General features: G+C 41.9%; 1 protein-coding gene across 10 annotated transcripts in view; it reads left to right on the top strand.

Annotated features, from left to right (window-relative positions):
- The first annotated feature begins 18,552 nt into the window (after positions 1 to 18,552).
- Positions 18,553 to 26,347, top strand: part of TUT4 (terminal uridylyl transferase 4) — a 123,368-nt gene continuing 115,573 nt past the window's right edge. For 9 of the 10 annotated variants that reach the window (XM_066269181.1, XM_066269185.1, XM_066269183.1 and 6 more), the window contains exons 1-2: positions 18,553 to 18,569; positions 18,988 to 19,146. The gene's annotated coding sequence lies outside the window, so the exon portion shown is untranslated. Of the gene's footprint in view, positions 18,570 to 18,758; positions 18,774 to 18,987; positions 19,147 to 26,347 lie in introns of those variants that run through there. The other variant, XM_066269180.1, reaches the window with a different exon arrangement.

Consider the following 26,347-nt stretch of genomic DNA (forward strand, 5'->3'; position numbering starts at 1 on the left):
AAAAAAAACTTTTTCATTGATTTGAGAGAGAGAGATAAGCACCAACTCACTGTTCCACTTAGTCATTCCATTTAGTGGTGCACTCATTGATTGCCTCTGGCATGCGCCCTGACCAGAGGTCAAGCCTGTGAACTCTGAGGTGCAAGGTTGACACTTTATCCACTGAGCAATCTGGCCAGGGAAGTAATGTTTTATTTCTTAACTGGGTCATGGGAATACAAATATTCATTATATTATTTTCTATAATTCTTATATATCTGAAATATTTCATTAAAAATGAAATACATAATTTAAAGCCAAAATGAACATTTGTGATAAAAATCTTAACTTGTTCCCTTACACAGATTTACCACTGAATAATAACCAACTTGAGTAAATCTCCCCTTACCCTTGCCTTTGACGTAAGGCCAGAAAGGTCAGTTGGGAGCAGCTTATAAAGGACCTTGAATTCTTATGCTTTATCCTGAGAGTAATGAGAAGCTGTTAAAAGGTTTTAACTAGAGGAGGGGTCTTGTCAGATTCATGTTTTAAGAATATGACTGTCTGCAGTAGAAAAGGACCATACAATAAGAAAGTCTAAACCTGTCTTTGGGTTGGGGAAGGCTTCCTTCAGGAGTAACGTCAAAGACAAAATCTGAATGATGAGCAGGAGCTAACTACATAAAGGGCTGGGGAAATGAGTGGGAAGAGACAGCAGGAGTGGTGTTAGCATGTGGGAAAATCCAGAGGCTTCAAGGAGCCAAATTTTGTCCAGTGACCTAAAAGGTATGTATTGGCTGTAGCAAAGTATGGGATATGAGTCAAAGCTGAGGGGCTGCCAGCAGTCAGCTCATTGAAGACATGTTCGAGTATTCACAGATCCTCTTCCTGGGACTGGTTTTGTTCTGGATACTAGGGAGACACAGAATTGAGACTGACTTTAAAGTACAGTACTTTAATCTCAGGCCTTAAATAGATTATCAGGTGGGGTAGAGACACTTTGACAATGGCAGTGCAGCATGATAAATATGATAGTAGAGGTAAGAAGAGATTTTCATGGAAATTCATGGTACTTAAAGAATCAAATTATTTCATCATATTGCCCTTTATGTTATTTCATACTGATTTTAAACTCAGATCAATCAATTGTAAGACTAAGTTTAACTTACTGTTATTTTTAGACACACATAAAAATGGTTTAGCCACTTGTGCAACCAAGCAATTTCTAATATATTTCTTGCTTATGACCTCTATACTACATCTTCCTTTCCTCTTCATAAACTCTCACTCATTCTTTAAGATATTCTTGAACTCTGTTCCCCTTTTATTTTACTCCAGGTAGAGTTAGAAACCTTTCTCTTTGTGCCCCTGGAAGACCCTGGCATTTGACTTATTATAAATAACATTTATCATAGTATACTGTAACTGTTTATTTTCCTGTATCTCCACTAGCCCCCCCCCCACACCTGACAATACTTCTTAAGCATAAAGATTTTGTCTTCCTCATCCTTCAACAAATCACTCAAAAAATATTTCTCAAGCATCTACTATATGCTGGTCATCAGGCTAGGTGTTGATTTCATGATAAGCCAGATAAGACACACTCCCTGCTCTTAGAGCTTAGAGGCTAGTGCAGAAGGCAGATGAGCAGATGGGCAAGAACACTATGACAAATGCTATAAGAAAAGTATAAAGTGCCATGAGGAGTCCAGAGCAGGGGCACCTAACTTACTTTAGGGGGATCATGGAAGGCTTTTAGAAGGAAGTAATTTAAGCTGAGAACTGAAGGATAAGCATGAGTTAGTGAGGCAAAGTGGCAGTCATGGGTCCAGAGTCGAGAGAGAACACAGCACATTAAAGAACTGAGAGCAAGTTCACAGAGAACTGGAGAGTTGGGGCTGGTAGTAGAAATGGAGAAAAGGAGTAGAAGTGTGGAGGGAGAAAGGAGGAAGCAATTAGAGATAGGTGTTTAACATGTTGATGTTCACCTAGAAAACACTATGTAAATATTTGTTGGATGACTGAATGAACCATTCTAAAATTCGAGGAAGTGAGACCTTTGGGAAAGGTGTGATTGTTCCCTTGTTCTCTAGGAGGCATTGATGTGTATTGGTTAAAAGCCTGGCCTCTGATACCAATTGCTTAGATTTGAACCTGTCTTTGATAATTGAAGCTGAAGTGACCCTAGATAAATTATATAACGTGTGTGTGTGTGTGTATGTGTGTGTGTGTGTGTGTGTGTGTGAGAGAGAGAGAGAGAGAGAGAGAGAAAGAGAAAGAGAGATTTACCTTATTTGTAAGTTAGAGATGATAATAATACTTCATGGGATTACTGTTAAGATTAAAAACATGAATATATTATTGTAGCCTGACCAGGCTGTGGCATAGTGGATAGAGCATAGGACTGGGACGTGGAGGACCCAAGTTCGAGACCCCAAGGTCGCCAGCTTGAACATGGGCTCATCTGGTTTGAGCAAGACTCACCAGCTTGAACCCAAGGTGGCTGGCTCGAGCAAGGGGTCACTCGATCTGCTGGAGCCCCCCAGTCAAGGCACATATGAGAAAGCAATCAATGAACAACTAAGGTACCGCAATGAAGAATTGATGCTTCTCATCTCTCTCCCTTCCTATCTGTCCCTCTCTCTCTGACTCTCTCTGTCACTGTCACTATATATATATAGATATTATATATATATAATATATATATTATTGTAAAACATTGGAATAGAACTCAGAACTAAGCACTGTGTGTTTATTCTTATTAATTCTCTATTCCTCAAAACATTTATTGGGGGCCAAGTACTGTGTTACATGCTATGAAAATACGATGTGACTCCAGCCATGGAGGAGGGACATAAAATCTAGTGTGGAAAAATATTCATGCATAAGTTATTACAACACAATACGATCAAGTGATAATAGCGGTAAGTACTCAAAGAGACAGAGTGACTTATCCTCTCCGAAGAAGCCAAGGGAGGCTACAAAGGGAAGTATACATTTAAGTTGGATGACAATTTGCCAGGGAAGAAAAGTAATAAAGTTTATCAAGTCAAAGAAGCCCCATGTTGCAAAGGCTTAGTAGGTTGCAAGCCTAAGGTATGTTTAGCAAATGCCATGGGGTACTACTAGAGCATTTTTATGCTCCAGGATCTGTGCTAGTTACTTTTTTTTTTTGACAGAGACAGAAAGAGAGTCAGAGAGAGGGACAGATAGGAACAGACAGAAAGGAAGGGAGAGAGATGAGAAGCATCAATTATTCTTTGCAGCTCCTTACTTGTTCATTGATTGCTTTCTCATACATGGTTTGACTAGGGGGCTACAGCAGACCGAGTGACCCCTTGCTCAAGCCAAAGACCCTGGGCTCAAGCCAGAGACCATGGGGTCATGAGTATGATCCCACACTCAAGCCAGCAACCCCACCCTCAAGCTGGTGAGCCTGTGCTCAAGCCAGATGAGCTAGCACTCAAGCTGGCGACCTCGTGGTTTCAAACCTGGGTCCTATGTGTCCCAGTCTGATACCCTATCCACTGCACCACCGCCTGGTCACACTGTGCTAAGCACTTTTATAAGTTATTTCTTTCTTTTTTTTTTTTTTTTTTTTTTTTGGCATTTTTCTGAAGCTGGAAACAGGGAGAGACAGTCAGACAGACTCCCGCATGCGCCCGACCGGGATCTACCCGGCACGCCCACCAGGGGCGATGCTCTGCCCATCCTGGGGGTCGCCATGTTGCGACCAGAGCCACTCTAGCACCTGAGGCAGAGGCCACAGAGCCATCCCCAGCGCCCGGGCCATCTTTGCTCCAATGGAGCCTTGGCTGCGGGAGGGGAAGAGAGAGACAGAGAGGAAGGCGAGGCGGAGGGGTGGAGAATCAAATGGGCGCTTCTCCTGTGAGCCCTGGCCGGGAATCGAACCCGGGTCCTCCGCACGCTAGGCCGACGCTCTACCGCTGAGCCAACCGGACAGGGCCTAAGTTATTTCTTTTACTTTTTGTGAACTGTTACCAATATACTCACTTCATGTAATACCCATTTAGTACCTACTATTGCAGGCATTTTATATATATTAACTCATTTAATTCTATTAACGATTGTGTAAAATGGGTACTATTTTTATTTTTTTATTTTATTTTTTTTGTATTTTTCTGAAGTTGGAAACAGGGAGGCAGTCAGACAGACTCCCGCATGCTCCCGACCGGGATCCACCCGGCACGCCCACCAGGGGGTGATGCTCTGCCCATCTGGGGCTTTGCTCTGTTGCAACCAGAGCCATTCTAGCGCCTGAGACAGAGGCCACGGAGCCATCCTCAGCACCCAGGCCATCCTTGCTCCAATGGAGCCTTGGCTGTGGGAGAGAAAGAGAGAGACAGAGAGGAAGGAGAGGGGGAGGCATGGAGAAGCAGATGGGCGCTTCTCCTGTGTGCCCTGACCGAGAATCGAACCCGGGACTCCTGCACGCCAGGCCAACGCTCTACCACTGAGCCAACCGGCCAGGGTGGGTACTATTTTTTTTGTGTGTGTGACAGAGACAGAGAGAGAGACAGAGTGAGGGACAGATAAGGACAGACAGACAGAAAGGGAGAGAGATGAGAAGCATCAATTCTTCGTTGCAGCACCTTAGTTGTTCATTGATTGTTTTCTCATATGTGCCTTGACTGGGGAGTGGGGCTACAGCAGAGCAAGTGACCCCTTGCTCAAACCAGATGAGCCCATGCTCAAGCTGGCGACCTCAGGATTTCGAACCTAGGTCCTTCATGTCCTAGTCCGAGGCTCTATCCACTGCTCCACTGCCTGGTCAGACAAATAGGTACTATTCTTATTCCCATTTTATAAACGAGGAAATTGAGGCCAAACAGTAAAGTACCTCATTCAAAGTCACACAGCTAAGAAGTGGCAGAGCCAAAATTCAAACCTGCATTTTGACTCTAGAATCTGTGCTTTTAACTGCTATCTTATTCTGTGTCCCTCAACTCCCATCTACTAACTGTTCTTTTTAATCTGCTATTGACATGGAAACTAGATATCCAAACTTGTTGGAACTGCATGTGAAGTAACAGTTCAGAGTCCTTTCTGCAAGAAAAGTGCATAAATTCTACAGCATGTGTAGCCTGCACAAAGCAGCATAAAATGCTTAAAAATGACTCCTTCCCCTCTCTGACTCTTGCAGTTATTGTAGCCAGCAAAGGTGGGGGTGGGAGTGGGTGGATATTTATTGGATCACACAGGATGTCTCAGGCCACTCATGTTTCTCTGGGGTCCATTTTAAACTTGGATCCTCCAACCAGTGAGCTGCTTTCTCTGGAAACAAACAAAGTTTAAAATACTCCCTTCACTGTAGGGAAGGGGAGAAGTAGGTGGAAAATGCAACACAGACAAGATACATGACAAAAAGAGTGAGGATTATTTAGAGCCAGGCAGAGCCATATTAATTTCCTAAGAGAAACATAATTTCAGAGGACAGTGAGAAATAAGAAGGGAGAATTTTGCAGGTATATTGGAGGAAGCAAACTTCTCCAGAAATATGACTTAAGACTATACTTAAAATAAACCTACAGTCAATACAACCTTGGAGTTTAGATTAAGGGCCTCATACAGAAGAGCAAGAAGTAAAGTTGAAATTGGACCAATTCACGTTGGTTAAGAGCATTGCCTAATATTTTTTAGAGAGGAGGAACTGAAAGTTTAAACCAGAACCTACTAAACCACCTTTGAAGATCTTATACAGATTTATGTGTAAGTTAATGGGCAGTAAACTACATATTTTCACTTCACTTTCTCAGTGAACCCTTTTGTGACCTTCATAAAGTCTCCAATTAAAGACTCCCTCTATGTATGATCTATAAATAGCAATCTAGATGGCTAGACCCTACCCAATATGCCATCAAAATTCTGACTCCCAGAGTGGGCCAAAAAAAGGAGAAAACTTCTTTTGTAATCTGAGTGTATTATGTAGACAACAAACTTCCTGACACTTCTGAGGATGTTCAGAGTTCTCCTTGCTTGTGAAACTGCTTGAGAGCTGGATTCTGGATAGGTGGAATTTATGGCAACGTTATGTCCCAGATTTGCGAGGACAAGCCAGATTTCAAATACCCTATCTTGTCATAATTATAAGTATGCTTATATACTTGTGCTTTCATATATCTTAATTTTGAATAGAGAGGAAAATATAGGCATAATATAATCGATCCTTTCTTGGACTTTATGATGATGATAAATACCAGAAGAAAGTCATACTTAAGTTCAGAAGGGTAATGGTGCTCTACTAAGAGTATTCCTTAATAAAAGCTATTTGGTATGAAAGAGGCTGATAGAAACTCCTGCAAAATTGAGGATGTGTGTGTGCCATTTGGAGAGAGTAGGAAAGTCCAGGGAAAAGAAATATGGGGGCTATGAGGCTGCTCCTAGTGAAGGTCAGCTGTGTCTCCTTTGAAGAGGAGGAAAGGGCTGAACATTTGAGAAAACCAGGACAGAGAGAAAGAGAAAGAGAGAAAGAGTATGTGAGATAGAAAGAGAATAGCATTAAAAGAAGCTTATCGAAAAACTTACAAGACAGACTCAGGAGGGTGAGAGGAGAAAAAACAAGAGCAGAAAAAAAAATTGACAGTGAGAATGGGATGGGGAAAGCTTGGACAAGAGAGAGAGAGAGAAAGGGAAAGCTCGAAGTCTTGCAATCTGGAGAACCACGGAGTGTTGAGAGAGACTGAAGGCTGGGAAAGGATTCTGGACCTGAACCTAGAGCAGTCCAAACAAGAAAAAGTCAGAGCTGCATATACCATCCGCAAGAATTTGGTAATCTCTCCAGGGACCCCTTAGAAAGCCTCCCCTTCAAAGCTGTAAGTGATCCTGGGTCATATTCTCTAGGGAACTTTGGAAACCCAGCAAGATGTTTTGTTGATGTTGCTTAACACTAAGGAAATCTCTCTCTAAAATATTGTTGGCTTGCAAGGTGAAGGTATTTAGCTGTTGAAAAGCCCTGGCTGGGTTGCTCAGTTGGTTACAGTGTTGTCCTGATATGCCAAGGTTGTGGGTTTGATCTCAGGGTTTGATCCTGGGCACATGCAAGAATCAACCAATAAAGGCATAAATGAATGGAGCACCAAATCCATGTTTCTCTCTCTTTCCCTTCCTCTCTCTCTAAAAACAAGAACAACAAAAACCTTCTTTCCTTCAAAAAAAGTGTGTGTTTCTCAGGTTCTTAGGGAACATTGAAGTAAAATTAAAAGTCCTCCTCCCCAAATCTGGAACTTTGATGCTACCAGTCAATATTTATTTTTTTGAAGGAAAATATGTTTGTAGATACATATAACCTTTGCTCAGAGATTCTGAGAAATCTATCAATTTTAAAGCTTGAAATGTTTAGTTTGTTTTCTATCCCATATAATAGTGGAAGTGGAATTTAGGACAAACCTTTTAAAAGTCAAGTTGGCAGTACATATCAGGAACTTTAAAATTTTTCACAGTAGTGCCTGACCTGTGGTGGCGCAGTGGATAAAGCGTCAACCTGGAAACACTGAGGTTGCCGGTTCAAAACCCTGGCTTGCCTGGTCAAGGCACATATGGGAGTTGATGCTTCCTGCTCCTCCCCCTTCTCTCTCTCTCTCTCTCTCTCTCTCTCTCCCCACTCTTTAAAATGAATAAAAAAATAAATAAAAAAAAAGAAGATAAAAACTGCACCACATTTAAAAAAAAAAAATTTTTTTTTCACAGTAGTTGGTGTAGATATCCCACATCTAAGAATTTTCTCTGAGGAAATAACCTCATAGTGCTTTATACATTTATGCAAAAAGCATTACTTATAATAGTAAAAAATTAAAGGCCTAATTTAATTAAATACCTAACAATAAGGACTGGTTAAGCAAACTCTGGCACCTTCTCTTATGTAATATTTTGTAGCTGCTAAAACCACACTTACAAATAATTCTTAATGATGTGTAGAAATAATTATAAAACAGTAAGTAAAAAATTAAACACAAAGTGTGATTACAACTATGTTAAAATGCATTTTAAAAAGGACTGGAACAAAACAGGCCCAAAAGTTGTTTAGATTGATAATCTTAAGATAGTGAAACTGTGACCTGACCAGGCAGTAGCGCAGTGGATAGAGCGGCAGACCAGGATGCAGAGGACCCAGGTTTGAAACCCCAAGGTTGCTGGCTTGAGCGTGGGCTCACCAGCTTGAGTGTGGGATCACAGACATGACCCCATGGTTGCTGGTTTGAGCCCAAGGTTGCTGGCTTGAGCAAGGGGTCACTAGCTCTGCTGTAGGCTTCCCCACCCCCATCAAGGCACATATGAGAAAGTAATCGATGAACAGCTAAGGAAGCCCTGGCCGGTTGGCTCAGTGGTAGAGCGTCGGCCTGGCGTGCGGAAGTCCCAGGTTTGATTCCCGACCAGGGCACACAGGAGAAGCGCCCATCTGCTTCTCCATTCCTCCCCCTCTCCTTCCTCTCTATCTCTCTCTTCCCCTCCCGCAGCCAAGGCTCCATTGGAGCAAAGATGGCCCGGACGCTGGGGATGGCTCCTTGGCCTCTGCCCCAGGCACTAGAGTGGCTCTGGTCGCGACAGAGCGACGCCCCGGAGGGGCAGAGCATTGCCCCCTGGTAGGCAGAGCGTGGCCCCTGGTGGGCGTGCTGGGTGGATCCCGGTTGGGCGCATGCGGGAGTCTGTCTGTCTCTCCCCATTTCCAGCTTCAGAAAAACAAACAAACAAAAAAAAAACAGCTAAGGAGCTGCGAGGAAGGATTGATGCGTATCATCTCTCTCCCTTCCTATCTGTCCCTATCTCTTTCTGTCTCTGTCACACACACACACACACACACACACACACACACACACAAAGATGTGTGTGGTTATTGTTATTGTCTTTTTTACATTTTCCTATATTTTCCGGATTTTTTTACAAAATGCATGTAATACTGTTAAAATCGGAAAAAAATATTTAGTTTTAAATATCTAAAAACCAGGGAACCAAGGATTTATAAACATAGAAATAATTCAGTAAAAAATAATTTTACAAACAATTTAGAAGTTGTAAAAACCACGGTAAAGGAAATAAAATAAAATTGTTTAAGGAATAAAACTTATTTTAAAATATATTTATTTTTATTTTTATCTTATTAAAAATAAAACTTTAACCTCTGAAAAGTGGTTATGAAGACTACCGGTGCCCTGGCTGGTTAACTCAGTCAGTTAGAGCGTTGTCCAGAAACACCATGATTGCGTGTGGCTTCTATCCCCAGTCAGGGCACACACAACTAATGAAGTCACAACTAAGTGGAACAACAAATGAATGCTTCTTTCACTCCCTTTCTCTCTAAAATTAAAAATTAAGAAAAGACTGTAAAACGACATGTATAACAACATGCTTTATGATTTAAGGTGAAATGAAAACAGGCCAAAGTAATTAAGATTACAATTCTTTAGTCCAGCACTTTAAGTAACTACATTCAGCCTCACAATATACAAGCAGGCATCCAAAAAAGGGACTTCCTTATTTATACTGCCCTTCTGCAGTGACTAGCTCTTGAACCTCCATGCCATTTGCACTCTTGCCCTTTGCTTCTTCATTTTAGACATATATTTCTACCTTGGTTTATCTGACCCCTGTTACTCTTTTATCAGCCAGGTACTTTTTTTTCTTCTTTTTTTTTAGCGTGTGTGTGTGCACACAAGAGAGAGGGAGAGAAAGCAAGCGAGTAAGGGAGAGAGATGAGAAGGATCAACTCATAGCTGCAGTACTTTTAGTTGTTCATTGATTGCTTTCTCATACGTGCCTTGATGGGGTGGAGCGGGGCACTCCAGCTGAGCCAGTGACCCCTTGCTCAAGCCAATGACCTTAGTCTCCCAGCCAGCAACCTTTGACCTCAAGTCAGAGATCATGGGTTCTTGTCAATGATCTCACACTCAAGCCAGCAACCCCACACTCAATCTGGTGAGCCTGCACTCAAATGTATGAGCCTGTGCTCAAACCAGTGATCTTGGGGTTTCGAATGTGGGTCCTCAGTGTCACATGTCAACACTCTATCCACTGTGCCACAGCCTGGTCAGGCCAGTTACCTTATTTTGAATAGTTAACTTTAAAAATAAGTAAAAAAAAAAAAAAAAAAGACTGGTAGGAAATCCAGTATACCAAAATGCTAATAATCCTATAGTTGCATTATAGGTTGTTTATGCCACTTTTCTTTAGGCTTGAAATTTTGCAGTATGGTTATGCTTGTTTTATAACAAATATTAAAAGTTTGAATAAAGTCATTAATCAAATGCTTTCGTAGGTAACTATTGAAGTCTCCTCCCTTTCATGATTTCCAAGGATGGATATAAAATTGATATCCCTTTAGCCAAGAAGATACTAGGTCTGTAATCCTATCTGGGTCAGAGAAACTGTTCTCCATCTTTTCTTTCTCTGAGCAGCCTATGTACAGACAAAACAGAAATATAAACATATACTTTTTTTACTTCAAAATTTGAGATGCTCCCCAATCCCTGCAGGATCAAGTTGAAGCTCTTGGCTCCCAAGACCCTTCATAATCTATTGCCATTCTATTTCTCTAACTTTATCTCTCAATAAACTGCTGACCTTTTTCTTCCTTACCCTGTGTTATATCAAATTACTTGCCATTCTTTAACACATTAACTTTTTTCACTTTTTTATTGATGTACAACATTCAGATAGTAAGAAGCGCAAAACTTACGTGTATAATTCAATAGTTGTTTACTTATGTATACACCTAGATCAAGATCTAGAACATTTCTAGAACTCTAGGTTTGCCTTATTACTTCCCAGTCCATATCTACAGCACCACCAGAAATAAACCATTATTCTGACTTCTATTAACAAAGGTCAACAAACATACTCTGCCCTTTTTCCCCTTTACATCGTAAATGCTCTTTCTCTCCTCTAGTTGTCTAAGACTCACTCACTCTTCAAGGATATTTACTATCTTAACTTTTGTTGGTCATTCTTACCCTAACAAATGATTATTTTCTCCCAGGCAAAATTAACTCTTATTTGTGTCCACATCATATTTTATATGTATCCTTATTATAGCAAATATCCTGTTGTATTATTATTTGTTTTGTGTTTTTGAGAATTCCTTGAGAGAAGGGAGCTGTGCAGTTCCAGAACTCGTCAGAGTGCATGACATATTTTTAATTAAAAAAAATGGTAATACATATAACATAAAATTTACTATCTTTATTATTTTGAATGTACAGTTTAGTAGTATTAAGTACATTCATATTGTGCAATCATCACCACCATTCATCTCCAGAACTCTTTTTATCTTGCACATTTTGCTTATCCATCTGTCAAGGGACACTTGAATTGCTTTTACTTTTTAGTTATTGTGAATAATGCTGTTAGGAATATGGGTTTACAAATATCTCTTTGAAACCCTCTTTTAATTTTTTTTTAGTATATGCCCAGAAGTGTAATCACTGGGTCATCTGTAATTCTATGTTTAATTATTTGAGGAACCACTATACTGTTTTTCATAGTGGCTGAATCATTTTACGTTCTCATCAACAGTGCACAAGGGCTTCCATTTCTGCACGTCGTTATCAATGTTTGTTATTTCCTAGGTTAAAAAATTTTTTTGATAGTAGCTGTCCTAATGGGTGTCAGGTAGAATCTCATTGTAGTTTTGATTTGCATTTTTCTGATGATTGGTAATGTTGAGCATCTCTTGATGTGCTTATTGGCCTTTTGTATAGCTTCTCCAAAGAAATGTATAGTCAAGCTCTTTGCCTCCTCCTCTTTTTTTGACAGAGATAGAGAGAGTCAGAGAGAGAAAAAGATAGGGACAGATAGGAAGGGAGAGAGATGAGAAGTATCAATTCTTTGTGGCGGCATCTTAGTTGTTCATTGAGTGCTTGTTCATTGATTGCTTTCTCATATGTGCCCTGACGGGGTGGGGGGGGGGGCTACAGCAGAGTTAGTGACCCCTTGCTCAAGCCAGCGACCTTAGGCTTCAGGCCAGCAACCTTTGGACTCAAGCAAGAGACCATAGGGTCATGTCTATGATTCCATGCTCAAGTCAGTGACCCTGGACTGAAGCTGGTGAGCCCACACTCAAGCCAGGTGAGCCTGAGCTTAAGCCAGAGATCTCAGGGTTTCGAACCTGGGTCCTCTGTGTCCCAGTTCAATGCTCTATCCACTGTGTCACTGCCTGGTCAGACCCTTGGTCCATTTTTTTAAAAGATTTTATTTATTCATTTTTTAGAGAGAGGGGACAGAAAGAGAGAGAGAGAGACAGAGAGAGAGAAGGAGGGAGGAGCTGAAAGCATCAACTCCCATATGTGCCTTGACCAGGGAAGCCCGGGGTTTTGAATCGGCAACCTCAGAGTTCCAGGTCGACACTTTGCCCACTGCGCCACCGCAGGTCAGTCTTTGCCCATTTTTTAATCAGGTCTTTTTTTTTTTGTCATTGAGTATTAATTGTCTATATATTCTGGATATTTTTTAAAATTTTATTATTATTATTATTTTTTACAGGGACAGAGAGAGAGAGTCAAAGAGAGGGATAGATAGGGACAGACAGACAGGAACGGAGAGAGATGAGACGCATCAATCATCAGTTTTTCGTGGCGACACCTTAGTTGTTCATTGATTGATTTCTCATATGTGCCTTGACCAGGGGGCTACAGCAGAGTGAGAAACCTCTTGCTTGAGCCAGTGACTTTGGGTCCAAGCTGGTGAGCTTTGCTCAAACCAGATGAGTCCGCACTCAAGCTGGCGACCTCAGGGTCTCGAAAATATGTAATCATCATGAAGTCCAGTTTGTCTATATAGTCTTTTGTTGCATGTGCCTTTGATGTTATATCCAATCCAGTGTTGTGAAGTTTTTGCTTTATGTTTTCTTCTAAGTGTTTTATTATTTTAGGTTTTACACTTTAGGTCATGAATCCATTTTGAGTTAATTTTTTTTTTTTTTTTTTTTTCTTTTCATTTTTCTGAAGCTGGAAACAGGGAGAGACAGTCAGACTCCCGCATGCGCCCAACCGGGATCCACCCGGCACACCCACCAGGGGGCGACGCTCTGCCCACCAGGGGGCGATGCTCTGCCCATCCTGGGCGTCGCCATGTTGCGACCCTCCTGGGTGTCGCCATATTGCGACCAGAGCCACTCTAGCGCCTGGGGCAGAGGCCACAGAGCCATCCCCAGCGCCCGGGCCATCTTTTGCTCCAATGGAGCCTTGGCTGCGGGAGGGGAAGAGAGAGACAGAGAGGAAGGCGCGGCGGAGGGGTGGAGAAGCAAATGGGCGCTTCTCCTATGTGCCCTGGCCGGGAATCGAACCCGGGTCCTCCGCACGCTAGGCCGACGCTCTACCGCTGAGCTAACCGGCCAGGGCCGAGTTAATTTTTTTATTTAGTGTTAAGTAAAGGTCCAACTTCATTCTTTTGCATGTGAATATCTAGTTTTCCCAGCACCATTTATTGAAAAGTCTGTGTTTCACCCATTGAATGGACTTAGCACCTTTGTGGAAAATCATTTAACCTTATATACAAGGGTTCTTTCTGGACAGAGTACAGGATATTTTATGGGATACAAAGATGAATCAGTGTACAGACTGTCCCAACACACTACAATTGTTCATAGGGACACTGTTAGAATGGAATTGGATCTCATTTTGTTTTTGCAAAAAAGAGAGAAAATTTGATTTAGAGGAAGGTAAAACAGCTGACTTAAAAAGAATGTATGTCAGAAATATAGACTTTTAGACCTTTTTCTTGCCCTAATTCTTTTAGTTCACATCCTTATTTTTATTTTAAAATTTTTTGTGTTATTTTATTTTATTTACAGAATTTTTATAAGAGTTTATTTGAGCCAAACTGAAAAATATGGTGGAGATCAAGATCTCACATGCTCCCCACAGCCTTATTTTTATATATGAAGAAAAAGAGATCTGGTGTTACTTTTTAGGTCAGAATTACAAAAAAATATAATATAAAAGACGCAGAGAAGGAGATTTCAACTCAGAGACAGAGGAACTTCTAAAATCTAGGTTAGATTAAGATAGATAGATCTGGGAAGGAATGAGCTCTCTATAACTACAAATATTCAAACAGAAGTTGAATGACCACCTGTAAGTTTTGCTGTATAAGGGAGGTCTGATCATCTCTCTGTCTTGCTTGCAAATGTTCTATTACTGTCCATTAACTTCAGAATAAAAGCCAACTTTAAAAAATGGCATACATGGCTCTGATGATGTGGTCCTGGGCTACCTTTATAGTATCATATCCTGCCATGAATTTATGTTCATGCATATGCAACTGCATGAACTCTAATGTCCTTTCTATTTCTACTCTCATATTTTATTCACATTAATAAAAGCCACCCTCTGGTCGCAACATGGCGACGCCCTGGAGGGGCAGAGCATCGCCCCCTGGTGGGCAGAGCGTCGCCCCATGGTGGGCGTGCCGGGTGGATCCCGTTCGGGCGCATGCGGGAGTCTGTCTGACTGTCTCTCCCTGTTTCCAGCTTCAGAAAAATGAAAAAAAAAAAAAATATATACATATAAATAAATAAATAAATAAATAAATAAATAAATAAAAGCCACCTTAAAAAAATAAAAGACTGGCCTGACCAGGCAGTGGTGCAGTGGATAGAGCGTTGGACTGGGATGCGGAGGACCCAGGTTCAAGACCCCGAGGTCGCCAGCTTGATTGAGTGCGGGCTCATCTGGTTTGAGCAAAAAGCCCACCGGCTTGGACCCAGGGTTGCTGGCTCCAGCGGGGGGTTGCTCCGTCTGCTGGGGGCCCACGGTCAGGGCACATATGAGAGGGCAGTCAATGAACAACTAAGGTGTTGCAACACGCAATGAAGGACTGATGATTGATGCTTCTCATCTCTCCGTTCCTGTCTGTCTGTCCCTGTCTATCCCTCTCTCTCTCTGAAAAAAAAAAAAAAAAGATTCTTTCTAATGTTTCAAGGAAGTAAGGTAAAGGGTGTGGCTATAGTTTAAAATTCCACACATAGAATCCTCAGAACAAATTAAATAGAATCAATGGGTAGCAAGTATATACATGTTCTAAGGTGAGTTTCAGGGCACATGAAATCCAAACTAGAGCAGATGAGAAGAAACTCAATTTCAAGGAGAAAGGGAATTAATTTTTGTTGAATGTTTACTGTGTAATAGGCACTTAATATATTTTAGTTTAAGAATGTAAAATGTCAAAGAGAAATAGATCCTTACACTATCATTGAGGTGAGAACATACCTTAGGAGCTTTGGTATTATGGTATATATTATTTATAAGAATCACAAGAAAAAAAAAATCACAAAATTTTTAAACTTTGAACATATCATCTGCTCTATAGTCAATGTAGACTGTCAACAAGGAATTTCAAGGTACTTTCTATGTGTGCTGGGAATACAAACGTGAAGACAAGGTTAGGACCACATCGTGGGGGTGATACACTTTTTTGACTTGAGCTCATCATCAACTAGTGTCTATAAAAGGTTAACAACCACTGAAGTCTCTCTCTTTGAAGAAATCAGATATATGGGGTAAAAAGGGGGCTCAGAAAAAAATCTATAGCAGATCTGATCATATCTCTCTCTTACTTACAAATATTCATTGACAGTCTGTTAATGACAGGATAAAGCCTGCTTTTTTCCCCTGAATGGCATGCATATATGACTCTTTATGATTTGTTTTTATTATCTACCAGCAGATCTACTTGGTTTGAGCACACTTGTCTTTGAGATTTCTTGTTCTCATTTAACTGACCTACCACATCGCCCTTTTATCCAGTATTATTATTTTTGGAGTAGGTTTTTCTATCACCTAGGAGAGACTAGAATGTGAATATTGATCGACTGGGAAGTTATATTTCCCAATATATGTGATAAAATAAGATTTTTGCTGCAAGTAATTTTCACCTGAGTTTGGATAAAATTAAGTTCCTAGAACTGCTGGATTGAAAAGCTAAATTCGGAGACTTAACCACAATCATGAGGTCTTTCTTGCAAGTATCAGATACATCTTCAGGGTATTTTTACAAAGCAGTCAAACATTTATTATTTTATTTCTCAGTAAGTTGTTTGTGATTCAATGGAAAGAACCGAGTCACACAGGACTGGTATTTGGGTTCTGCCCGTGACTTACTACAACTGCTCACAAAAACGAGGGGATATTTAAAAATGAATATGAAGCATTGAAATATCTCCTAATTTTTGTAAGCAGTATATATGACCCTGGCCACTAATTAAGTCTCTTATGCCCAAAGTTTCCTCATTCTTTACACATAAATAACTCTTGTTCTATACATACTTTGTTGTGATGAGGATTGTAGTTGCTAAACTTTTCAACTCAATATATAGGTATTATAAGGAATACAAATAGAAGTATTTGTGCTCATTTATAATTTGAGTCAGACCTACAAAAGTAAAAGGTAGGGACTCAGAGAATGGAGTTTTCACATTCAGTGGAGGGGGGGTGATCAGGAAGACTTAATAAAGAAGGAAGGAGTTGAGTTGGGTTTTGAGAAATAGGAAAGGTAGTAGAAGAATTATTTGAAAAGGATAGCGGAGAGGCACTGAGATTCTGAGTCTGGCCCCAGCATTTTTTGTTTGTTTGTTTTTAGACACATTATCTTCTGCACATTCCAGACTAAATTATGTTCTCTGTATGGCATACATGTGTCTGGCACATAGCAGGCAAGTCTCCAAGGTCCAGCTTCTACCTCTCCCATGAAAGCTGCTTCCATATAATCCCAAGTATAATTTATCACACTCTTCTCTGTATTAGCTCAGCCTTTGTTCATATGACCTATTGCTTTTTATGGTAGCTCAACAGAATCACCTTCCTTGCTCAGTAGTGAAATTTTTGAATGGGAATCTGGTTTGCCTTTGTATCCCTAGGCACCTACCTGAATGCTTTGCTCTTAAGGAATCAGTAAATTCTATTCAATTGAACTTGTTCCAAGGACACTGATATTACAAAATGAAGGGCGTATTGGTATCATCTTAATGTCTCTACAGGCTTTAACTTTTTTGTCCTGTTTTCCTTACATCATCCTTGTGAAGGTTTTAAATTTTTAATTTAAAAAAAAATTTTTTTTAATTTTTAAAAAAGATTTTACTGTTTTTGTTTTTTAGAGAGATAGGATAAAGAAAGGGCAGGGGGAGGAGTGGAAAGCGTCAACTCCTAGTAGTTGCTTCTTGTATGTGTCTTGACCAGGCAAGCCCAGGGTTTTGAACTGGTGACCTCAGCAATCCAGGTTGATGCTTTATTCACTGTGCCACCACAGGCTGGGCATAAAGTAGGTTTCTTGACTTTAAAAACTTATAGAGGAGGAAACTCGGAGGGTGCATTTGCCCAAAGCGATATCACTAAGTGCTGAAGCCAGGAAAGGCCCTCTTGAATTGAAATCCACTACTACTCTATGCACTGTACTGAGGTCCTATGGCATCAGATAGGTAGGATTAAAATGTGCTTATGTTCAGAGCTCTAGTTTTCTCATTTGTAATAGTTCCAATTTCATAGGATTGTGATGAGCATTAAATGATGAAGTATGTAAAGTCCTTACTAAAATGCCCTTAGTGGGCAATGCTTGCTCCCTTCTCACCAATTCATGTAGATATAAACAAATAAACGAGGTATCCAGTTTTAGAGTGTAGTGGAAAGTAGATGGACTAAGTAGAGAGGAATGTCCTTCTTTAACCTCTTACAGGTTCATCTTTGAGTCATATTATAGGAAAAGTTATAAAGCAGTATCTTGCAAATACTTAAGATTTAGCATCCCCACCCCAATATCCTTTTCCTGCCTAGCATTTGTCAAATGTAAGGATCCTAATTGTGTAAATTGTCTAGCTTTGGGGACGGAGGTAATAGTGGCTGAATAATCTCCAAGGCTGGGGTCTTTAAAAAACTACCAAACCATAAATTCTCTCGGATTGTGATTTTAACTATATATGTGGAGAGACTTGACACTTAAAAGGAGTAGGCTGGGGAAGGGGGCCCATGGATGGTAGTGGATTCCAAACCTGTGTGAAACTAAAGAAATGATTTCGTAAACCTTTTTCCAAGGGGGATGCTCTTCAGATTTTTCAGCTTTGGTGTGCTGGTGGTAAAGATGAATGGGGGCGGCGCGCGGGTGGTGGTGGTGGTAGATTCTTGAAGTCTTCCTCTGTCTAGCTTCCCGCTAGTGCTCTTAAGCCCGTGCTAGCCGCCAGGGTCCGTGAAGGCCCAGGTGGGGCTAGTCGGTAGCCAGGCCAGAGGGTGCATGCACGTTTTAAGACAGGTTTCCTTCCCCAGGAGGACCACTCTCTGAATGAAGCGCGGAGTTGGCTTTCGGGCCCTTCCGCCTCCTTGGGTGCCTCGGCAGGGAGCATGCAGCCCGGGAGGCAGAGCGGCGCGATGCGGCAGCGCCGCGACCCCCGCCTCCTCAGGCGCGCCGGCACCCTTACGCCGCTCCCCAGTGAGGCCCCGGCGTGGAGCCAGGCTCCGAACCCCGGCTCGTTGGCCCTGCCTTCCCCGCGAGCCCCTGCTGACTTCTCCGCTTTCCCCCAGACGCCAGAGCGCCCTGCCCCCTCCACGCAGGCTAACGAGAGTTCTCCCGCGCCCGCCCCTTCCCACAGCGTGAGTGTGAGTGCACTGCTTTACCTCAACCTCCTCCCCATTGTTTCCTGCCGCATTCACGACTAGCCCTCGAACGTAGCCCCTCCCCCATCGGCGTTTACTCCTCCGGTCCGGCTTTAACTGGTGCACAGGGGCCCACAGAACCAAGAGAGGGGGCACCCCTGAACCCTTTCTCCTGCGTCTCTTCTCCAGGGTCTCTCCGGCGTCGAGGTCCCATCCCACCCCGGGGCAGGACTCCATTCAGGGTTCTCCCTCTCTCTTTCTCTCCCTCTCCCTCCCTCTCCCTCTCCTTTTCCTCTCCTTTTCCCCCTCCCCTCCCCCTCTTTCCTGGCTCTCCTTCTACGTCCCCCTCCTTTAGGCTGATCCTCCTCTTTTTCTCCCTCTCCCTCCTCCCCCTCCCCTTCCCTTCCCCCCCACAATGCAGTTCGCGGCGCGGCGGACATGGCGGTGGAGTCCTGAGCTCGTCGTGTCCCGGCCTCCAGCGGCGGCGGCGGCGACGGCAGCGGCAGCAGCCGCAGCGGGAGGCGGCGGGGAGCGGGAGCCCCTGAGATGAGGAGGCGCCGCACGCGCCTGTAGCTCGCAGGTACGGAGGTTCCGGCCGCCGCGAAGCGCCCGGCGCCGAGGGGGTGTGCTCGGGCAAGGCCGGGCCGCCCCCTGGTCGCCCTCAGGTGCCGCGCCTCGCAGGTGTCGGTGGCCCCGCCGGAGCGCGCCTCAGCTGCTCCCTTGTGGCCTGACACTTTTTTCTTTGCCGGCGTGGGCTTCGAGTGTCTCAGGGGAAGGCAGAGATAAGGTAGGCAGGGGCGGTGGCCTGGGCTGCCCGAGCGGCCTGAGGAGGACATTGGGGCGCTTTGGGTTTGAACTCCAGCAGGAGGCTCGGCCCCGGGCCGAAACCTGTAGACCTGAGAGGCGGATTTTGAGTTAACGGAATTGGCGTGAGCTTTCTCGGGTCCAGTACGATTGTCTTGTGTGCCTTTACTTTCACTCTTGCTTGGATACTGACGTACATATATAACAAATACACACGCGCATATAATACATCACAAATATTTTCTCTGGGCTCGCCCTTGTCGGGAGAAGCCAGAAGTCTGGGGATCTCGTTTCTTGGTCGCCCGCCTTCTCTCCCCCGCCCCCCAGTGGAATGGTGGCAACGAACACTTTTGACGTGGGAAACTGTGAGATTCTTATTTGTAAATAGACAGCCCTCACTGAGTGTGTTGCACGCCTCCACGAGAGATTTTAGGTTATTTTGGCATGCGCATTGCAAAAGAATGAGATATTAAGACCTGAGAGAAGCACATTTTGGGGACTTCAGGTCGTGCCTGAGTGGGGTGAATTGCTATTTTTAACAACATTGGTCAAACATTTTCTTTTCAGAAGATTTTTTATCAAATCTTTACTCAGATGAATTTTGCACCTTGTTCGAGATCTTAGTATTGGTATACCATGTTTGTTCATTTTGATACATTTTTGACGTTACACTCCCTTGGTAATCCCTAGTGTCCAGAAATGCAGTTCGAATTGTGTGTGTATTGTTGTCATCTAGTAATTAATTAGCTGGAGTGGATCATATTACCTTTTGTTTCCAGGACCCCCCCCTCCCTAAATCTTGTAGTAGTGAAATGTGTAACAGTTGGTGAAACAGAACATATCTTATTTCTGTTTTTAAAGTAATGGTAACTATTAGCTAATAAAATTGGATAATACCAATTGGATATGATAATTTAGAGAGAATGCCATACCAAGGTGGCGAATTGTAGATGGTTTTTTAAAAAAGTTGACTTTTTCTTTGGTTAGTATCAATCAGCTTATTCCATATTTGAGTCAGTTGTATGCCAAAACTTTCTTGAGGCTCAGAACCTTTGTATGTCTCCTTAAAAATTGCTGCACTCACTGTATTGCACCCTAGTATTGATTAATCATAACTTGTAAAATTATGAAAAATTGATTTATTTAGAAGGCTGTGCTTCAGATAATGAATTCACTGGTGTTTAGTGTGCTATAATGCTTTCATAAACAAAATTTAACAATTCTTAAAAATTATATACTTTGGGAAAGAAAAATTTTAAGTCATTTATTCTTTAAAATACATTTAATATAAACAAAAGAAAGTTGTTTAAAAAAAAGCTCATTTAGATAAGTTTTCCTGTTAGTAATTTATCATTTGATGAGTGTGGAAAATCAAAAAATAAAGCTTCCTTAAAATAATATAGTACAATAGCAGAAGTGAAAACTACTGACATTTACTATTTTAAGTCTAGTAAGTATCTAAAATACAAAATGAAAATAAAAGTCTTTTCATTCTCCTAGGTCATGTTGTTAGTAATACAGTTAAATTAACAAGATGCTATCATACATATAAATTTAGTTCAATTTTGGAAATCCTAAATCACACCTAGAATTACATTTATTTTTAGATAATTTAAGCTAGAACAGTACAATGCGCACATTATAATTTTAGACCTTTTAAAATAAAAATTTATAATTGTAATTATAAATATCTGATTAATAAAAAGATGTTTAAAGAGAATTTTATTCCCAGAGCAGATTTATTTTAGTAGGAGTACTTAGAGCACTTTTATTGACCTCAAAGTTAACCTTGGCATGCATAACAAACACCATTAATTAGGTTGTGTTCTTTATAGAATGTCAAATCAGGATCTGTGGGCAGAGAAAAGTGTTTGAACTTTTTTTCTGCAGAAAGTTTCTAGTTTCAGAGAAACAATGAGCAAGATTTACCATTAAATTTTGTTTATCCTTTAAAAAGTGAAATCAGTTTCATATAACAATTCAGTGAGACCTATTTTTTTTTTTTTTTTGTATTTTTCTGAAGCTGGAAACGGGGAGGCAGTCAGACAGACTCCCGCATGCGCCTGACCGGGATCCACCCGGCACGCCCACAGGGGGGGGGGTGCTCTGCCCATCCGGGGCGTGGCTCTGTCGCGACCAGAGCCACTCTAGCGCCTGGGGCAGAGGCCATGGAGCCATCCTCAGCGCCCAGGCCATCTTTTGCTCGAATGGAGCCTTGGCTGCGGGAGGGGAAGAGAGAGACAGAGAGGAAGGAGAGGGGGAGGGGTGGAGAAGCAGATGGGTGCTTCTCCTGTGTGCCCTGGCCGGGAATCGAACCCGGGACTTCCGTACACCAAGCTGACGCTCTACCACTGAGCAAACCGGCCAGGGCCAAGACCTATTACTTTCTAAAGATAACTATAAGTGCTTGAATTCATAAAATAATGTTACAGATTCCTTCCTTCTTTCCTCCCTCCGTCCCTCCCCCCTTTTTTTAAATTCAGTGAGAGGAGGGGAGGCAAAGAGACAGACTCCTGCATGTGCTTGGACTGGGATCCACCTGGCAAGTGCGCTAGGGGGCAATGCTCTGCCCATCTGGAGCATTGCTCTGTACTTCAACTGAGCTCTTCTTAGCACCTGAGGTGGAGTCCATGGAGCCATCTTCACTGCCCGAGGCCAACTCACTCTAGTCCAGCCATGGCTGCAGGAGGGGAAGAGAGAGAGAAAGAGAAGAGAGAGAGAGAGAGAGAGAGAAGTGAGAGGGGGAGGGATGGAGAAGCAGATGGGCACTTCATCTGTGCACCCTGACTGGGAATTGAACCCAGGACATTCACACACCAGACTGATGCACTACCACTGAGCAAACTGGCCAGGGTCACAAATTTCAATAAAGTCATTACTGTAGATAGAATTATGTTCTCAAAAAGAAGGAAAACTAGTTCTAGAAAGGCCTAAAACAAGCAAGGGAAAAGGACACTGTAGTTTAAAGCTGGATATGTAGACATTTTCTTAATTTTAGACAAATTAGGATTGCTCACACTAAAACTAAAGTTTTAATTTTAGAATCCTAGGGAATTGCATAATTTGGGGAACTGTTTGAAAATCAGCATATGTCTACAGGTATTTTTTTACAAATCCAAAAAGAAGGGCCTGGTCAGCTGGCTCAGTGGTAGAGTATTGGCCTGGGGTGTGGATGTCCCAGGTTCAGATCTGTCAGGGCACACAGGAAAAGCAACCATCTGCTTCTCTACCCTTCTCCCTCTCCTTTTGCTCTCTCTTATCTCTCTCTCCTCCTCCTGCAGCCATGGTTGAGTTGGAGCAAGTTGGCCCTGAGCACTGAGGATGGCTCCATGGCCTGCCTCAGGCACTAAAAATAGCTTGGTTGCTGAGCAACAGAGCAATGACCCCAGATGGGCATATCATCGCTCCATAGGGAGCTTGCTGGGTGGATCCCGGTTCTTTTGCATGCAGAAGTCTATCTCTCTGCCTCTTTGCTTCTCACATAAGGGGGAAAAAATCCAAAAAGAAGAAAAGGCATGTAAATGCAAAGATGAGCAATTTAGATTTTTTTTTCCACTTTAAGTAAGAGATTTGTGTTAGTTTCCAAATTGTTTTTATATCAGATTATCTTACTGGATGTTGATAATTAGCCTGTGAATTAAAGGGGGAGAGGCCCTGGCTGGTTGGTTCAGTGGTAGAGCGTCGGCCTGGCATGCAGAAGTCCCGGGTTCGATTCCCGGCCAGGGCACACAGGAGAAGCGCCCATTTGCTTCTCCACCCCTCTCCCTCTCCTTCCTCTCTGTCTCTCTCTTCCCCTCCCGCAGCCGAGGCTCCATTGGAGCAAAGATGGCCCGGGCGCTGAGGATGGCTCCATGGCCTCTGCCTCAGGCGCTAGAGTGGCTCTGGTCGTGACAGAGTGACGCTCTGGATGGGCAGAGCATCGCCCCCTGGTGGGCATGCCGGGTGGATCCCGGTCGGGCGCATGTGGGAGTCTGTCTGACTACCTCCCCATTTCCAGCTTCAGAAAAATACAAAAAAAAAAAAAAAAAAAATGGGGAGAGAAAAGGGAACTAACATTTATTTGAATACCTGTTTTGTTCCAGGTGTTGTATTAGACATTTAGGTATTTTTTTCCCACTTGTTCACTGTAACAACCCTATGAAACCTATTTTATAGATGGTAAATATCTGACTTAGAGGTTAAGTAATTTGCTGAAGATTATAGAGTTAGAAAGATTCAAAGCAGCTCTGTGTGCTCTTACTATCATAGGCCATGTTGCTTTTCAGACATACCAAGTATTCTCCTAATTTAAAGGAGATAACTGCTTATGGTTGCTTATTCCTTCATCATCTAATCATTCAGTTCTCTGACATTTGCATTTCAGTTGTGCTTCATGCTAGATGCTGCTAGGTTTTAGAGATACAGAATTATTGAAGACAATCTCTAATTCAGGGAACTTGGTTTTCTTTTTTTCTTTCTAGTTTTCTTTATGCCCCTTCCCCTTCCCCTCTCCCTCCCCCCCCCCAACCACCACACTCTTGTCAATGTCTCTTAGTCTCCTTTTTATGTTGGTTTTCTTATAATACAGATAAATTACAACATCCTAGCCTGACCTGTAGTGATGCAGTGGGTAAAGCATTTGACCTGGAATGCTGAGGTCACCTGTTCAAAACACTAGGCTTGCCTGATCAAGGCACATATAGAAAGCAACTACTATGCGTTGATGCTTCCCATTCCTCTTTGCCCCCTTTTCTCTCTCTCTTCTCTCTCTAAAAATCAATAAAGTCTTAAAAATTACAGCATCCTAGATCAGTGATTTTCATCCTCTTCCATCTCATGGCATACATTAATTCTGTGGCACACCAAAAATACATTTTTTGCTTATTTGACAAAAAAAGTATAAATTTGATTCATTCATATTGGATGGCTTTTGTTCTTTTGTTGGCTGTTGTCAATTTTTTTATTTGACAGTCTAAGGGGAAAGTGGTCAGTGCCTCTGACTAGTCAGGTATTGCATGTTTTAAAAATTCTTGCAGCACACTGGTTGAAAATTGCTACCCTAGAGTATGGGAGTTCAGAGGGAAGAAGCTGACTTTTGAGGGATGAATAGGAGTTTGCTAGGTGGAGAGGGGATAGACTGGAGGTTTTTCCAGAGCTAAGGAATAACATGTGCAAAGATGATAAGTTGTTATGGGGCTTGGTGTATAGTAGAAAAAAAGTGAAACTTTCAGTGTGTCAGGAATTGAGAATTCGAGAATTCATGGACAGAGCAGTGAGAGAAATGGTTGGAAATAGCTGTCAGAATGTGTATGTTAAATTAAGACATTTGGATTTTTATTTTGTAAATTGAGATCACCAAATGAAATATTGTTTCAAGAGCTGTGATCAGATATGTATTCTGACTCCTATTTAGTATTTCTTTCTCTGTGGCTTCCTTATCCACAGATTTTATCTGTTTTCAGTGAATAATCAGGCCATCTTTTCCAGGCCACTCTCCTCTCTAGTTACTACACTATATTCCAGGCTGATTTTTTTTTTGAGAATCCTGTCATTCACATCTTATTTTTTAAGAATGTTTAATATCTTATTAATATTTTAGAAGGTTCCTTTGAGATAAAAAAATCTTCTGGGAGAAATTATCTTGTTACAGTTACTCAGGAAGATTTTTTACTCCTCGGCCTGGTTTAGTTGACTACTTTCTATATAGTTTAATACTAGACAGCAATAGGATAGGCATTGCAGAGTATGGGCTGTAAAGGAGAAGCATTCACGCAAGCTCAGTATTCATCAGTAAAGATGAGTGAAGTCTTAATCTTTACACGAAGTACCCTGTACTTTGAGAAATAAATAGGTATGTTTGTAAGCACACAGTGGTCTGATAGTTTTAAATGGGTATTTGATTTACAATGCCAATAGATAATTTACTGCATAGTTACTCTGCTCATTTCTTTCTAAAGATCTTAGAATTAACTCAGCCTGTTCAGGCTTTGGTGCAGTGGATAGATCATTGGCCTGTGATGCTTAGGACCCAGGTTCAAAACCCCAGGGTTGCCAGCTTGAGGACGGGGTCACCAGCTTGAGCGTGGGATCATAGACATGACCCTATGGTCACTGGCTTGAGCCCAGAGGTCGCAGGCTTGAAACTGAAAGGTTGCTGGCTTGAGCCCAAGCTTGCTGGCTTAAGCAAGGGGTCACTAGCTCAGCTGGAGACATCTACCCCTCCCCCCCCCAGTCAGGGCACATGTGAGAAAGCAATCAATGAGCAACTAAGATGCCACAGCAAAGAATTGATGCTTTTTATCACTCTCCCTTCCTGTTAGTCTGTGTCTCTAAAAACAAACAAACAAACAACAAATCAAAGGGAAGAAGAAGAAGAATTAGTCCGCCCAACCCTTTTTATGTTATCTTCATTTAAGGTGAGAAAAGTAGGTGCAGAAGGGTTAAGTACCTTGGACAAGATCTCACAGCTAGTTTGCTTGAGTTAGAATTTGAACTCCCAGTGTCTGACTAGATTCAGAGCTCGTAACACTTCTGTGTTATACCTCAATTTCAGGTTGTCAAAATTTAGTATGTAGACAGTGTTAAATTCATTACAATCACATAGCTTGTCAAAAAATATTTTCTTAAGAACCTAAAGTATGAATTGTACATAATAATGAAATCTGATTATATTTTGTCAGTCTGAGCTATACGCTGTAATTTAAATAAATATTTTTAAAGTTGATCAGTCATTAAATATCTAAGCTCCAATCTTGTGCTGTTTGTTACTTTAGGCCAGTGGTATTCAAACTGTGTTTGGGGACTTCTTGGGAGGTCTCCAAGTCACACCTGTTTTCATAGTAGTAATAAGATAGTATTTGCCTTTCCCCCCTCCTCTCATCAAGAATGTACAGTAATGCCTATACAACATGAAAACATTTCTTTGGTGGCTAATGGAAAATGTAATACAGTATTCTTTCTGTCTCATTTTCTTTGAAATATAATTTACAGAATCATAA

This window comes from Saccopteryx bilineata, chromosome 3 (assembly GCF_036850765.1).
Source record: "Saccopteryx bilineata isolate mSacBil1 chromosome 3, mSacBil1_pri_phased_curated, whole genome shotgun sequence".
Classification (NCBI taxonomy): domain Eukaryota; kingdom Metazoa; phylum Chordata; class Mammalia; order Chiroptera; family Emballonuridae; genus Saccopteryx; species Saccopteryx bilineata.